Source organism: Nyctibius grandis, chromosome 1, assembly GCF_013368605.1.
Source record: "Nyctibius grandis isolate bNycGra1 chromosome 1, bNycGra1.pri, whole genome shotgun sequence".
Lineage (NCBI taxonomy): Eukaryota > Metazoa > Chordata > Aves > Nyctibiiformes > Nyctibiidae > Nyctibius > Nyctibius grandis.
Window position 1 is genome coordinate 112,785,741 of NC_090658.1, and position 17,460 is coordinate 112,803,200.

The following is a 17,460-nucleotide window of genomic DNA, read 5'->3' on the forward strand; positions in this document are numbered from 1 at the left end:
ATTACCAGAGCTGCAGCCCTACAAATACAGCAGCTATTTGTTAGAGGGTATAAATTGGCATAGTCATAAGCAGTACTCTGTATTTGCCCTGGAAGTTCAGAGTGAAGCCAGTAATATCTGTTGAAATATAAACTGCTGTAACCGAGGAAGATGTTCTCAAGATCCCACTTCCCACAATCAGCTGGCCCCAGTTTTTTCCTGCCCCGATGTATGTGGAGTATGCGGTTTACCCAGGGCTCAAAATAGTCTAGCTGTTTTAAGATGAAAACCAGAGTTTGTACAATTTAGAAGGTATAGCGAAGGATTTCTGTCTTCCTTTTTCCTCTTACCATTGACACAGAAAGTAATATCAAAAGGTGTTTAAAAAAAAAAAAAAATCGTGAAGAAGCCTGCCATGTGCATAATTTAGCATTTACATTATTGTGGAGTTTTACTCAAGTCAACAATGCTACAGCCAATTGCAAGAATGGAGAGAATTTCAGTAAGGGGTGAGTGTGTTCGTTATCCACGTTAAGATGCTCACATTCGGTGCTGCATTTCATGTGTTTTCATATCCGCTGAAGCAAAGCAAGAAAAGTGCTGTGCTGGGGCAGTGTGCATGTGTGGCTTAGAGCTGAATAGATGTAAATGGTTAAAAAGGGGTTCTCTGCTAGAGAGGAGGAGGGGAGAGTAAGAGTGCATTCCCAAAAAAGTACATTCCCAAAATAAAAAGCTTACATCATGGACCTCTCCAGCTTTCCCACACTTCTTTCCTAATTATTGTCCTGCAGGACAGCTGATCTATTTCAAACAGGAAGCTGTTTACAGATAACACTTGCAACTGTTTTGTCTGATTTGTTGAACTGTCGAAAAGCAAAAGACAACCTCTTTTCAAATTAAAAACTGTCAGACTTCTGTAAACAGCAGCAATGAGGTTCATCTGTGCAGTGTCCCTGCAGGCACAGAGCGTTCTGCAGTTCCCATTTTCTCAGCAACCATAAGGTAAGAGACTTCTATACTTTCACTCTTTAGAAGAACATAGAGGAAAAAGCCTGGATGTTTGTTAGGGGGCTGCCTTGTAAATGGCAGGATATGATTGACGATCCCCAAATAGTAGAGAAAGGTAAGGGAAATAAGAGCTTGCTCAATTCTATCAGATAACGTTGGACCTTTCTGTTGAGGAGCACCCATGTGGGTTAGATCACTGAATTCGTGTTTAGTGTGTGGGGGGGTTGTATTTAAAATATACGAATGCCATTGGAAGAGCTCGCTTTTCTTTGAGCAGAGAAGGACAAAACAGTATATGAATTTTAACTTCTCCTACAATTGAAACTTATTGCAATTCGTTAATAGGTTGTAATTCCTGGTAACAGATAATATCAGTTTGATTTTGGAAATGCTAAGTGCTTTTCTCTATCAATCTACATTTATTCCTAAGCAGCTGGCTGTTTTCTACTTTAAAAAGTGAGCTTTTAATACAGCTGCAAAGCAGGGAATGAAGACTGACGTTGCAGAAGTGAAGCAGAAGATCCAGTAAGGGCTGGAATTAAACCACTGGATAATTAAGAACAAACTCAGTGAAAACCAAATCAAGTTGGAAGTAGTTGTGTATAGGAATGCTTAATGAAATTTAAGGATGTGTAAAGATATAAAATCTTGGTCTAAATGGGCTGGAACGTGAGAGTAAGCCGTATTTCAGTAACCAGAAGGCCACATGCCTGCTTTTCCATTATGAAGTATGAAAAATAGGATTCATAAAGGGACTTCAGAGTTTCCATTCAGACCTCTGTGCATACATACATACGTGCTCAATACAGGCAGTGAAATTTAGGAGGGAGATTGTTTTGTAGCAAAATCAAGTCACTGTGGAGAACTGAAGTACCCAACTTCACTTGCTGTACAGTGAAACAGAAGGAGCCTCTGGACTGGCAATACTGCAACTTTGATCTTTGGGTATTGAAAGATTTTAAAAATGTAAAAACTATTGCCCTATGTTTCCCTCTCCGTAGCTGAGACCTTTTGTATTTCATATCTGTATGATAGTTTACATGATCATGAATGTTTAAGGCATTATAGTGATCAGAGAATATAAAACAAACACTGATTTAAAGGTCTCGCTTATAACAATGATATTAGGATCTTTTAATCTGTGACAAATCATTAGACATCCCTAAAATTTTATTATGCTACTGATGCAACGTAAATAAGGTATGCAGATGTTGTAGACAAGAAGTAATACTTCCAAGTTGGGTATTCCTTTTAAACATGTTTGCACTATCTTTTAGAAAATTCTTGGATATATCTGTTAAAATGAAATTATTGTTTTAACATATTCTCTTTCATGTATTAATTAAATATTATATAAGTTAAATTCATAGTCAAAATGGCATTTTAAACATGGCGTAGTCCTAGAGTCAGCAGAGAATTGCATTGTAGAAGCAGCAGAAATCTACTGTGTAATTTATAAATTGTACATTATGTTGAAGGCTATTTTTTCTGATAACTTTTGGGTGATTTTACACTGTTTCTAAAGCTCTTATTTAGTCATGTAGGGGCTGTCCAAAAACTCTTGAACCAGAATCCTTTTGAAGTAGGAAGGCTTTTGGCAAATTAGCTTTTTAAAGAAAAGTGTCAGTTTTCCGGGGTAGTTTAGTTCTTTTGTCAAAGTATTTTGGCTGAAAACCAGAAGAGTTTAGCCAAAAATATTCTCATGGTGTCTCCTGGGAAGTGTAGTTTGTGCTTTGTGTTGCATTTCACTACTGGCTGAACTTCACAGCTGAACCACGGTTCCCGTAAAGCTGTGTGGTCAGGGTCTCGCTATTTTCATTTCCCTTGATGAGAGGAGTGTTAGGATGTATTTTGGGAAAGGTAGTCTAATGGAAAGAGGCACGGACTGGTCTCGTAAGGCATCAATCGTAGGCAAAGCCCCTCGGATTACTGCTTAATAACTACCTGGCAACTTCTTAAAATTTGAGCGCTTCCTTCTGGTTTGCACATGAGCCACAGACCATCCTGTTTGTGAGGCGTGAGAGTAGGAACCTTCAAGAGGGTTTGATGTGTCAGTAGAAGGCTTAAAGCCGTTTGATGTTTTTAGCCATGCAAACAGCTGTACGAGGGAGAGAACATTTAAAAATGTTTCTAAGGCTGTGTTAGTGCTTCTGCCAACTTTTGTGCTAGAGGTGCTCCATTTTACGTATTTGGAACTGAAAGCTGCAAGGGAGTATGGCTGGATTTTAAGAGCTAGGTAAACTCTCAAGTTAAGAGGAAAACAACCTACTAGGAGCATGAAGCTTTAGAAAGACGTGGTTTCGAAAATCCATCAAGGTCTGATCTCGCCCATCTAATCTTCAGAAAAATCTAGTCCTGGGTGATTTGCCTGTAGTTGTTCAAGATGTCTGTAGGCAAGAAGAGAATGGAAGTTGGTCTGCTTGAGTTCTTCATCACTGGACCAGTCTCTTACTTGTTTATTAGTATCCAGGGATCCTTAGCTGCTGTGACTGTTTGGATGCTGCTTCCTCAAAACTGTATCAGAAGATTGGTTAGGAGGTCCATAGGGTGTCCTGGAGGCCAGAACAGAGCAATGAGACAGACGGTGAGGAGTTTTAGGGTTTACATTAGTTTCCTTCTATGGTTTGGGTTGGAAGGGGCCTTTAAAGATCGTCTAGTCCAACAATAAAGCATGTGGATGAAACATGGACATGAATAAACAGTTTCACAGTGCTGCAAGTTAGATACCTGGCTCCGGACCAAGAATCCACAATGTTAACGTACTATATGGAGTGAATGCAGGAGAGCTAAGTGCTGAAGAAAGTGACTTGCCACAGCCAGCAGTGTGTGATGGCCACAGCAGCCATCTGGAAAATGCTTGTGAGGGAGATGCTCCAGGATTCCCTGTGCTGGGTGTGGGAGTGGATAAATTCACCACCTTTAGTGCCAAGTGCCTGCAAGAACTTCCAGAAGCTGGAACCTCACCTTGAATGTGTGTGCTCAGATGTCCTTCAGGCATGGAGACTTTGAAAACTGGCTCTTAAAAAAACAGTTTCCTACAGTTCTTTTTGAAAAATGGACTGCTGCTACCCAGCTGTCATGTAATAATCTGCTGGCTGGGAGCACATACCTGGGAAGCGCGAGATCTGCGTGCAGCTCATTGCACTGCTTCAAACCCCCACCTCCCTTCTGCTGGAAAGGTGCCCTTGTCACTAACCAACACAGTAATTTGAAAGTGAGACCACTGAACATCCAAGATTGTGTCCACAGCTCCCAAAACAGTTTCTGATGTTGATAACTGCTTTGATTTTAGAAAAGAAAAAAGAGAAAGCATAAACAGTTCAGGGAAGCCTGTTCCTTTGGCATGAGCACTCCCGTAAGAAGCTAGTCTGGAAGAGAGGCATCTCCCCACCATGTTTTGGAAGGGAATGGCAGTGTTTTCTATTAACCTTCTTGCTTACAGTGTGCTTAGAGGAGACTGAAGGAGCTTGGACGTGTTTCCTTGATGGGCATAAGTGGGCTAGGTGGGAGAATAGCGTCTTGTTATTCTTTTCAGGCAAGATGTTGGCCATCTCTGGTCTGTGCAGTAAGAAAAGCTTAGGCACCCAAGTTAAGTTTTTCCAACAAAACCACAGGCACCTCCTCCCTCTTAAGATGGCTGAATTGTTAGGAGATGGTTTGGGATGCTTGCTTTGGACTTGGGAAGAGGCCACAGATACTGATTCAGTGGTAGTGTTGCCAGTGTTGACTTAAGCAGCTCTCATTGGAGGTTTAGGAGTGAAGAATGGGGACAAAGGATGGAGAGTGGAAAGAGAAACTGCTTCAGCTCTGGCTGGTTTTTGAATGGGGACCTTGAAGAATGAAGCTGTGTCCGTAGCTGTACTCAGGTTCCTGGTGCCCATTTTTGTCTAGTCTTGAGCACGGCGTGGGATGGAATAGTAGGATTCTCTCTATTAATGCCTGGCTACGAGACTGGTGCTACAGGCAGGGCTTTGGGTTCTTTGATAATGGCTGGTTTTATAAGACAACAGGCATGACAGTAATACATGGGAAAGGTTTATGTTGTAGGGGCAAAAGGGTTCTGGGACAGGAATTAGCAGGGCTCATTCGGAGAGCTTTAAACTAGATTCGAAGGGGGATGGGGTAGTAGCTGGGCTTGCACCACTGGGGCAATGCTCTAGTGTTGAGGTAGACCAGGAGGCCTCCCATCCCCCTGGGGTGAAATCGGTGTGCCCAGCTCGCTCCCTGAAATGCCTGTACACCAATGCACGCAGCATGGGGAATAAACAGGAGGAGTTAGAAATCTGTGTTCCGTCGGGGGACTATGATCTAGTGGCAATTACAGAGACTTGGTGGGACGCCTCGCATGACTGGAATGTGGTCATGGATGGCTATGTCCTGTTCAGGAAAGACAGGCCGCTAAGGAGAGGTGGTGGAGTTGCGCTTTATGTGAGTGAGCAGCTAGAATGTATTGAGTTCTGTGCAGGGGCGGATCAGGAGCGAGTTGAGAGTTTGTGGGTACGAATTAAGGGGCAGGCTGGCAGGGGTGATACTGTTGTGGGTGTCTATTACAGGCCACCAGATCAGGATGAGGAAGGTGATGAGGCCTTCTACAGGCAGCTGAGAGCAGTCTCTCAATTACAGGGCCTGGTTGTTGTGGGGGATTTCAACTACCCTGATATTTGCTGGGAGGCCTACTCAGCCAGCCATCCTCAGTCCAGGAGGTTCCTCCAGTGCATTAATGATAACTTTCTGATGCAAATGGTGGATGAGCCAACTAGGAGAGGAGCGCTGCTGGATCTTATCCTCACTAACAAGGAGGGTCTGGTTGAAGAGGTGAAGGTTGAGGGCAGCCTTGGTTGTAGTGACCATGAGATGGTAGAGTTCAGGATCTCATGTGGCAGGATCAGAATAGCTAGCAGAGTCACAACCCTGAACTTCAGGAGGGCCAACTTTGGCCTTTTCAAGCAATTGCTAGGGGAAATCCCATGGGACAGGGTACTAGAAGGTAAGGGGGCCCAAGATAGTTGGTTAGCATTCAAGGACTGCTTCTTCCGAGCTCAAGATCAGAGCATCCCAACAGGTAGGAAGTCAAGGAAGGGTAGCAGGAGACCTGCATGGTTAAACAGGGAACTGCTGGGCAAACTCGAGTGGAAGAAGAGGGTGTACAGATCATGGAAGGAGGGGCTGGCCACTTGGGAGGAATATAAGTCTGTTGTCAGAGGATGTAGGGAGGCAACTAGGAAAGCTAAGGCCTCCTTGGAATTAAACCTTGCAAGAGAGGTCAAGGACAACAGAAAGGGCTTCTTCAAATACATTGCAGGTAAAGCCAACACTAGAGGCAATGTAGGCCCACTGATGAATGAGGTGGGGGTCCTGGAGACAGAGGATAAAAAGAAGGCGGAGGTACTGAATGCCTTCTTTGCCTCTGTCTATACTGTTGGAGGCTGTCCTGAGGAGCCCTGGACCCCTGAGGCCTCAGAAGAAGTCAGGATAGAGGAGGAATCTGTCTTGGTTGATGAGGGCTGGGTCAGGGACCAATTAAGCAACCTGGACGTCCATAAATCCATGGGCCCTGATGGGATGCACCCGCGGGTGCTGAGGGAGCTGGCGGAAGTCATTGCTAGGCCACTCTCCATCATCTTTGCTAAGTCGTGGGCAACGGGAGAGGTGCCTGAGGACTGGAAGAAAGCGAATGTCACTCCAGTCTTCAAAAAGGGCAAGAAGGAGGACGTGGGTAACTATAGACCGGTCAGCCTCACCTCCATCCCCGGAAAGGTGATGGAACAACTTGTTCTTGGTGCTGTCTCTAGGCACATCAAGGATAGGGGGATCATTAGGGGCACTCAGCATGGCTTCACCAACGGGAAGTCATGCTCAACCAACTTGATAGCCTTTTATGAGGACATAACCCGGTGGACAGATGATGGTAAAGCTCTGGATGTGGTCTATCTCTATTTCAGTAAAGCGTTTGACACGGTCTCCCTCAGCATCCTCGCAGCTAAACTGAGGAAGTGTGGTCTGGATGATGGGGTAGTGAGGTGGATTGTGAACTGGCTGAAGGAAAGAAGCCAGAGAGTGGTGGTCAATGGGACAGAGTCCAGTTGGAGGTCTGTGTCTAGCGGAGTCCCTCAAGGGTCGGTACTGGGACCAGTTCTATTCAATATATTCATTAATGACTTGGATGAGGGATTAGAGTGCGCTGTCAGCAAGTTCGCTGATGACACAAAACTGGGAGGAGTGGCTGACGCGCCGGAAGGCTGCGCAGCCATTCAGAGGGACCTGGACAGGCTGGAGAGTTGGGCGGGGAGAAATTTAATGAAATATAACAAGGGCAAGTGTAGAGTCCTGCATCTGGGCAAGAACAACCCCATGTACCAGTACAAGTTGGGGGCAGACCTGTTGGAGACCAGCGTAGGGGAAAGGGACCTGGGGGTCCTAGTGGACAACAGGATGACCATGAGCCAGCAGTGTGCCCTTGTGGCCAAGAAGGCCAATGGCATCCTGGGGTGGATTAGAAGGGGTGTGGTCAGCAGGTCGAGAGAGGTTCTCCTCCCCCTCTACTCTGCCCTGGTGAGGCCGCATCTGGAATATTGTGTCCAGTTCTGGGCCCCTCAGTTCAAGAAGGACAGGGAACTGCTAGAGAGAGTCCAGCGCAGAGCCACAAAGATGATTAAGGGAGTGGAACATCTCCCTTATGAGGAGAGGCTGAGGGAGCTGGGTCTCTTTAGCTTAGAGAAGTGGAGACTGAGGGGTGACCTCATTAATGTTTATGAATATGTAAAGGGCAAGTGTCAAGAGGATGGAGCCAGGCTCTTCTCAGTGACATCCCTTGATAGGACAAGGGGCAATGGGTGCAAGCTGGAACACAGGAGGTTCCACATAAATATGAGGAAAAACTTCTTTACAGTGAGGGTGACCGAACACTGGAACAGGCTGCCCAGAGAGGTTGTGGAGTCTCCTTCTCTGGCGACATTCAAAACCCGCCTGGACGCGTTCCTGTGTGATATGGTCTAGGCAATCCTGCTCCGGCAGGGGGATTGGACTAGATGATCTTTCGAGGTCCCTTCCAATCCCTAACATTCTGTGATTCTGTGATTCTGTGATGGCTCACTCGGTGATTATTTTTCTTTCAGTCCTGTTAGTATGATTTGCTAACTGTGGAGTGAGCATAAATAATAACAACAAGAAATCCTACAGATAGCAATGTAAGATTTTCAGTTTAATTTGAATGATTTTCAGGCTTGGTTGTGGATCCCTCCAAATTCTCCTGTGATGATCCTGACGATTTCAGCACATATTGAACCTTGCTGATAACAGGCATGCATTTATTCATCTTTAGTGGACTCCTTAGAAATAGTCTATGGGCCTCCAAGAGACCACGGATCAGGGGTTGATTTGGTCTCCATCTGGTGTGAATGCTGGGGGCAGTCTGCTCGTTTCTGTGCTGCGAGGGCTGGACAACGAAGCTTACGTGAAGTAGTGCTTGGCTGGCTAAAGAATGCACTGTGCAGAGACTGAAGGGTCCATAAATCATTCACCTTCACTAAAGAAGGCACCAAAATAACTCGCATTCTTTTTAAAAGGCTTCACAAGAACTTCTTTCTGTATATGAATCTTGTACACCAAAGGCTGCTGATTATATGAGAGTTAAGGGGAGACAAGAAAGCATGAAAGTTTTTGTAAGGACATTATTTAATATAAATAGAATTTTTATTATTATAATCAGAGAAGGATTTATAAGAGATCATCTAATTTTGGGGAATTAAAACAAAGATCTTTAGAAAAAAATTAATATGTGATGGAACTGGCAACGTTAGATGGCACGGTAATTACAGCCAAACAAAATAAAAACATCAGACACGAATGTGATGAAGGCCTAGCACAGGAAAAAGCAAAAAATGTCTTATTAGGTAGGAAAAGAAAAATGTTTCTCAAGGAGCACTCTCGTCAGAATGGTGTTAATGATAAAACAGGTCTCTGATGGCTGACTAGTTAATAGAGTTACGTACGAGAAATGTTAAGGAAGCAGATACTGAGAATACATGGCAGAGCAAGAGAAGCACTGCTCGTGCATGCTGCGGGGACTCCAGGGTGGTGGATCTGTCAGCAGCGTCCACACAGGCTTTTGCAGTGTTTCTCTCTAGTTGTGCAATGAACTTGCAGTTTAAAGCCAATGCAGAGATGAGGTGAGATGACTAACGAGAGCCATGTTATGAGCTGCAGCTGAAAAACCTCTTTATTGGAGGTTTCATTCCTTTGCTGTTTAATACTTTCATGTCAGAGTTGCCTTCCATGTAATTGTGGAGTGCCAAAAACTCTATAGTCGCTCTCTACTCTCCTTTCTTTTTTATGAATGTTACATAAACCTTCATGAATGCATGAACATACAACAGTAATTTATAATTAAATAGTTCAAAATTAGTTTAAAATCCTTAGACAACATACATAGCTATTTCCTTATGTCTGCTCCATTTAAATAAATCTGAACATAATCCTAAATCTTAAATCTTCAAGGAAGAATTATAGATTTTTCAGTACCATCTTTCTTTTGAATTTTCAAGGGCAGTCCTTGAAAAGACAAGGCATATTTCTTCAGAGCATTCACAGATAATCTTTGCTTGTTTTGTTGAGGAAATAGTGAAGAGGAACCTGATTTGCATAAATAAGTCCTTGTGACTTTCTTCTTGGGTAGAATGTGAGAATTGCTACCAGTTTCCAAATACTTTCATGTCTTGAGTATCATGTCTCCAGAATTATTCAGGTTGGACTATTAAAGTTTAAACTGTGTCATATGTGGAGGCAACTGTATTATCTTCACAAGATTTGTGGAGATCAGTAAATAGGTTATATACCAGAAGTGCTATAAATGACCATTGATTTTTATGCAGACCATGCCTACTGCTATAACTACTTCCACAGTGGTCCAGGTATACTGGGAACTTAGTACTTCTATAGATGCTGGGGCAGTTTTACTGCCAGCTTGAAATCCTCCCATCTGAAAGGAGACCAGTTGGGCATCCTGTGTCTTGCAAATCCTGAGTTTAGTTTGCGGATAGCGTGTCAAGCTTGTGTGAGCAACGCCAACTTGAGACACCCAGGGAAGTTGTATCAGCTACAACAATGTGTGTGTGTCCTTTTGTGTAAAACAAATCTATTGGCACTTGATGCCAGAGTCTGTCAGGTGCTTCGTTAATGGTTCTGCTCATAATAGTTTTTACTCTGTCGTCTAAGCAACTCTATATTTAAACATGCATTACATTAATTTTGCACGTAATTGCATTCACATTGTTCCTTGATTTTAGGGAAGGTGATGTTAAATATTGCAGCTACAGTGTTGGATACATGGAGTTTCTGATACGTTTAGAGTTGATACCTCCATACCTTTTTGGCAGCGCTGTGTAACTGTGGCAAGTCTCATTTTTGTTGTGGTTTGTTCTTCCTTTGCTTAAGTCAACTGACAGACATTGGGATTTCAGCCAGGGCAAGGTCAGTGTAGTCTTTAACACCTCTGAAGCCTTTTCTTTAGCTGGTAGCTGCATAATCAGAGCAGTAGCATTAGTTTTTGTTCCTGTAAACGCCCTATAAATGCTGAACATGCTGAGGTTCAAGTGATCACTACTTAGCTGATGTGCAGCTTCTTAATTTGTGTGCAACTGGCCTCTGGTCGTATTCTAGCTGTGTGAAAGATGCATCTGCCGCTATTGTTAGAGAATTTGCTGAGTACCAAAGCAGGTGGAGATGCTGGTAGTTATCACTTACTTAACATATCTTATTATATTCTTCCCTAGAAATGTACATTGTTAAAATAAAGCAAAATTCCCAAAGGGAGTTGTCATCCTCAAGAATCTTTTGGTAGCAGAAGCATCATGGTATACGGATAAGGGAAGTAACACCTTCAGTTTATATGAATTCAGATGATCGCCATTGTTTGCAAATTGTGTTCTACACATTCTGTTTCTTTCTGAATTCACATTTCTTTTTCAAAATGAGATGAGATTGTCAAAAGCATCTCAAACCTCCATGCAGTCACTTGTACTCTTTCTCAATTTTTAAAAATATTTGTAAACCAGTGTGTTGTACATGACAAAGGATTTCGAATGCATGTGTTGTGGTATATGTAAGAGCTGCTCTGGGAAATGGTTTGCAACTGAAAGATATTCTTTTCAGCTGGCTTCCATTTGACATACCTTATAAGTAGAATCATGACTATTGCCAATGATATAGACTGTTAGTGAAAGTCTGCTGTAGCATGCTAGTGTAAGAATATGACCGCTGAGAACTTCATTAATGTCTAGTCATCTGCAGGAGTCGTGTATCTTCATGTGTGCTTTTAAGCAACATCAAACCCATAGAAACCTGCTGTTTTTCCACTGTGTTTTGCTTCTACAACCATTTCTATGTACCAACCATATATTTTTCTCTTCATCTGGGGAGCCGCTTTGGTAGATTTTCCTTGCACTTGGAAAGGTGTTTCAGGGCTCTAAGAGCAAAAGGACATTGAATAATATTATTTCTATCAAATTCACCCTTTACTTTTCCAGTGAAGATATGTGGCTATATTTCCTGTGAGGCTTGCTTTTTGCTCTGATGCTCTTAATTTTTCTCTTATGTTGGCTGTTTTACTGAAGGTATTTTTGGTCTTTGTGTCACCAATATAACTTATTTCCCTCCTTTTCCCAGGCTCCTGGGAGCTGATATGAAAGGTTCAGCATAGGATCACATGTAGAGTATTATTTGGTCTTTGCAGATCCCCAGCCTGAGAATAAAAATAACCTTTTGTTGAAATTGCATTGACACTGCCCCGGTTCAAATGCAAGATTTTGATCATGCATGCTTATGTACCATGGTGTTTTGTTATATTGAGGATATCATTCCGAGAAGTATGTCCTTGTCATTTGAGGATAACACTCTTGGATAGTTTCCATGACTCTTGGTGGCTTGCATGCTATTGCAAAATGCCTGATGGTGTTGTATCTATCTCCTATACTCTGTATCTTCTGCTGGATATTATTTTCCATTGCAGCCTGGTATTTTGCCATATCTTTCCTCCTTTTAAAATGTTCCCACTCTAATTACATGCTGTTTGTTTTTTTTTCCCCTAGTGAATTTAGTCCCTTTAATTTTTTCACTTACACATCTATGTTTTCTGTATGCTGCTGGTGTGTGAGGGCTCAGTTTTGTAATACACTGTGGGCCATCTCAGCTGCTGCCAAGGGCATTTTTTTCCCTGACTGGCAACATTTTTCACAGGAATGATGGCCATTTTACCCTCACCAGGAACCAAGGAACTAAATCAACTGAAAAATAACATTACAAAAAGAAGAATAGCTTTCTGCTGGTGTAGCAGCCTGTGCTAGTTCATGATGGGATCAGCTGGCGGTCGGTGACAGTACAGAGAAAGGGAGGGTAACGCGTGACTGCAGCGGGGGAGCCAGGCTGCTGTTAGCCCTCCCATAGACTGGCTTAGCTCAGTAGCGATGGTGGGACTCCCCTCACCTACCATTACATACCTACAAGACTGAGCTAGTCATACTGGGCAATGAATAGATACCTCCAGAGTCAATGGAGTGTCCTGTTTTAGGATGAAATGAATCCCCATGCCAAGTGCCTTTCTCTGAGTTGATTATACAGGGAGCTCAGGGTGATTTTCTCAGACTGAGCACCTAAGGCAGAATGGTTGAATCCCACCCAAGGGTCTGCTTATAACATCTGCTATCTTGAGATCTGGGTCTAAGCAAAGTTGCCCTGATAAATAGGCATCTCCTGATGCCAGCAAATGAGTCTGTAGCGGAGATCTTGTGAGAGACTTCGATTAAAACATTGTGGGAGAAGTTTTCTTTAGCATTTCTGGTTATCTCTGACATACACAGACAAATATAAAATTCTGCTTGAATGTTACTTGCTACCATCTAAAAAAATGATACAGAGCTATTGTGAGAGATTTGGCACTTGGGGCAAGAAATCACCTGGGTCCCATCTCCCTTTAGTTACAGGTTTTGAAAACATACTTGCCCCCTTCTGCCACTGTTTTCATCTCACCCTTGCTGAAGCCCTGATTCTGTATTTTCAGCACAGATGACAGTAAGTTAATTCTGACATAACCTCATTGACTTCAGCAGAACTACATCAGGAAGAAATTTGTCTCAATTTCTAAAAACATTCTTCTCAATGAAAAGTGAGGCTGCTATTCCTACATATGACAAGGGCACCTATGTTGTACAATCAGAACTAATAGTTTCTTAAACCTCACAAACATCGGCTGAGGAAATAGCTCTACTGAGCCAGAATTAAGTGCACTTTGGAGAGTAACCAATGACTTCCTATCAGTTAGGCTTTTAGGTGTTAGCTTCCCATCAGCTTAGACTCACTCTTTTGCCCTCTGCAGAAAACCTTGCTGTTCTTCAGCATCATCGGGACCTGAAATGTATTATGTCTGCTTTATGCTACTCCATGCTCCATAGATTTCACAGAGACTTCGTAGCTGCGGCAGTTATGGTCCTCATTTTTGCAATTTTATGGTATTAACATTTAGGGATTTTTTTTTTTTTTATCTTTCAAGCCCCTTGCTTTAACACGTAGCATTTAACTTCAGACCATTGCAGTGGTACAAAAATGATCACCCATTGTTTAAGCAGCTTTGTCATTGATTCTGATTTTTATATTCGGGCGAAATGGTGAAGTCTTGATTAGCCAAGGTAATGAGTGGGGGAGCTGGGAGAACAAACGAGAGAGTGCTTAGATAAAGCAAAAGCATAGCTACACAAAACATCTGTAGGTTATGATGATCAACAAGGATGTAATAGAGAAAGAAGAGGTCGGTGACACAGGTTTCATCTCCAGTGTGAAAGACATCTTCTCCAGGGAATGATCTGCAGCCTGCGGGCCAAGGGGTGAAAAGCAGCTTGCATGCACAGTGCTGGAGACTTGTCCCTTCTGCCTCTCCCTGGATCAGCACTGGTGTTACCCTTGTAGCCCCAGGACATAATTACTATTTTTTTTTTTCCCCTTTTATCTGTTAAAAATCCTTGAAATGGTGTGAGGTCAGTGTCACAGCCTGACAGCCTGGCATTTCACTGGCCTGATTTTGTGGGCATGTGTTGCATCCGTTAGGATGCGTTTTAGGGCCTGCTAGGGCGTTTGAGGATACACAGGCTGCCAGGTAGTTCTGGGAGGTGTTGGGATTTGGATGACGAGGACTTGAAAACTCAGGGGAGTGAAAACTGCTGAAAGCTGTTGATATGTTTATAGTACTGACTCAAACCTGCTTGGGAAAATCACCCACCAAATGTGGCGGTGGCTGTGCAGGTTTCTGTGCCTGTCTGTACTAGGTACGTGTTCAGTTCAGAATATAGGTAATTCAGCTCAAATCCCTGGGAATCACAGAATGGTTGGGGTTGGAAGGAACCTCTGGAGATCATGTAGTCCAACCCGCTGCCAAAGCAGGTTCACCTAGAGCACGTTGCACAGGGTCGCAGCCAGGCCGGTTTCGAATATCTCCAGAGAAGGAGACTCCACAACCTCCCTGGGCAGCCTGTTCCAGTGCTCTGTCACCCTCGAAGTAAAGAAGTTTGTCCTCATATTGAGATGGAACTTCCCATGTTTCAGTTTGTGCCCACTGCCCCTTGTCCTGTCACTGGGCACCACTGAGAAGAGTCTGGCTCTATCCTCTTGACACCTGCCCCTAAGGTATTTGTAAGTATTGATAATATGCCCCCTTACTCTTCTCTTCTCCAGGCTGAACAGACCAAGCTCCTTCAGCCTTTCCTCGTAAGAGAGATGCTCCAGTCCTCTAATCATCTTTGTAGCCCTCCGCTGGACTCTCTCCAGTAGTTCCTTATCTTTCTTGAACTGGGGGGCACACAACTGGTGACAGTACTCCACGTGTGGCCTTACTAGGGCAGTGTAGAGGGGGAGGATAACTTCCCTTGACCTGCTGGCCACACTCTTCCTAATGCACCCCACGATACCATTGGCCTTCCTGGCCACAAGGGCACATTGTTGGCTCATGGTGAACTTGTCCACCAGAACTCCCAGGTCCTTCTCCGCAGAGCTGCTTTCCAGCAGGTCAACCCCCAACCTATACTGGTGCATGGGGTTATTCCTCCCTAGGTGCAGGAATGAAGTATAGTTTTAAAAATAATAATAAAAAATCATAGTAAGAGTGAAAACAGCTCAGTAATAGTGAAATAAAAACAGGTCAAAGGGGAGTCCCATAGGATTATACAGAGTATTACAGCCACTTCATAGCTGCTGGCTGGCTGAGCACTGCTGCCAGCGAGCATCATTTTCCTTCTGCATTTCTCAGCCATTTGATTCGACTAGGCAGATCATCTGTGTTGTTGCGTCTAGGTCCAAAATAACGGCATGCAATAAACCACCAGCCTTTGTGGAGCAGCTGCTGACAGATACAAGGTCTTTATGCATGAGGCATTTGCTGGCTGAAGTGATCTCCAGGCTTTGTGTCCACAGCTCGGGGGAGAAGCAGGGGAGCTCAGGGAGTGCTGGGTGCCAGCTGGCCTGGCTGGTCCTGCAGAGGCTTTGAGTGAGCCTGTGGTGCCTCGGGGATTCTCCAATGACCTCTCAAGGACTTGTCACTTGAAGCCTGGCTTAATAAACCTCTTCTCTCTTGGCAACTGAGGCAGATTCCCTAAAGCTGACAGGTCTCAAAAGTTGTTTTGAAATTACTGTGCTGGTTGCATTGGTATGTTTCCATTCCAAATGGGAATAGAGGTGTTTTGCTGGTTTTTTTTGGTGTTTTTTTTTTTTTTAAAAAGAAAGGCCATGTAAATGCTGCCTTTTCCTCCTCCTCTCATTTTTTTTCAAAGCTTTCAGCTTATGCTGATTTAATGTCTGCCATTGTATGTGTTGCAAATTTGACTCCTGACCCCTGGGTAGACAGTGAGAAAATATTCATACTTTTACAAGTGCTGAACATCTCTAGGTTTCTCTCTGGCATTGGTTTTACCAATGCTGAAGATACTCGAAGTACCAGGGCTACGATAGTGTTTGAAAGAACAGGCTGGCGCCTTTTTCTGAGGGTCAGTTTCAGTGGGATTTAGTTTTCTACATGCCTTTATGAATCTGAGTCTGAAAGGACTTGAAGGTAGGTCAGAAAGGTAAGGACTTTTCCAGGATTTTAAAATGAAAGGTACTGCTGTAGCACATACCCAGAGATCAAACTCTTATTTCAATCATGTAAGGTGATTTTAGCTGCAGAAGAGAAGGTTTCTTTTTAAAGCAGCAAAAGGTGAAGAAAGTGATTCCAAAGTGCTTTTGGTTTGATTTCTGCTACTAATGTGTCCCTTTACTGCAGCTGCAGACTCTAGAAAGTATGCAACCCCTTCAGAGATTTCCTCTGTTAGTGGCTCTTCTCAGACCAAGGTAATTTCCTGGGTATTCATGCGGGTCCAGGTGTTGAGACCTTACTGGCACTAAGAAGCTCCATTTTCTAGAACAAGTCCATTTTCTTTGCGTGTTGAGCTATCATGAGGTAGGGTGAGGTGTATCCCCTGTGCCTCTGAGGCTTGTAAGCCCTGCAGCAGCAGCAGACAGTGGGGAATGTGATGAAGCTTCATTGGAGGTTTTGTTTTCCCTAGAAAATCCTTCATATCTGGCTGCTGAGCAGAGCCACCAACCAGCCCTGACACTTCTCTGCTGCTCGATGCCTGTCTCATCTCTGAGCTGTGTAGGAGTTTGCAAAGGCAGATGAATATTTAACATACCTGGAGGCTTTGATCTGTCAGTTGTAGTCTGGATACATCTAACGCCTCACAGAATGAAACCAGAGGACGTGATGCTGCCTTTTTATCCATTAATACAGAGACTGGAGCACCTTCCTAATTTCAATTCCTTCCTCTATCTCAGACCATTTCATTCCTCTCTCTGACTCATCTGTCAAGAATCACCAGGCTGCTCGGTGCTCATGCTGAAGCTGCCTAATTTCCAGGCTTTCAGCTGAGTATCTGAACCACTTGTTTTGAAAGCCTCTCTGATCTTCTTCTGGATCCCAAAGTACCCCACCTACAAACAAGAGGTGAGACACCCTGCCTAGGATGTCCTGCAGGCTGGTGACCAGGTGCTTTCCTAGGCTGTGGGGTGGGAATTGCAGGCTAAGGCAGACAGGACCAACATCCTCTGTTTGCTCAGCCCACAGAGTATCAGTGTGGCTGTCATCCAGGGTGGTCCCATTCGCTGTCCCTCAAAAGTGGCTGCTGCTGAGGGTTAAATACCTACGTTCAGGTGTCTGGAAGAGAGTCTCTGCCATGTCCTCCTGGCTGGCTGAGGCAATGGCAACTTATGTAGGGAGTGTTGGTCCTTAACTTGGCATTGTGAAAGCTGACTCTTCAAATGAGAAGTCTGGCCCTACAACCCTTTGAAGGGAGGCTCTGGAGAAACACCCTTCTTCTCAGCCTCTCTTCTTGGCTAGTTTTCTGTTGCTTCCTCTTTTGCTTGCAGACTGTTGTGGATCATGGGCTTGGCAAAAAGAGCCAG

General features: G+C 43.8%; 1 protein-coding gene across 2 annotated transcripts in view; it reads left to right on the forward strand.

Moving 5' to 3' along the window:
- Positions 1-763: 763 nt before the first annotated feature.
- Positions 764-17,460, forward strand: part of COLEC11 (collectin subfamily member 11) — a 43,888-nt gene continuing 27,191 nt past the window's right edge. For both annotated transcript variants that reach the window (XM_068402750.1, XM_068402756.1), the window contains exon 1: positions 764-981. The gene's annotated coding sequence lies outside the window, so the exon portion shown is untranslated. The remainder of the gene's footprint in view (positions 982-17,460) is intronic.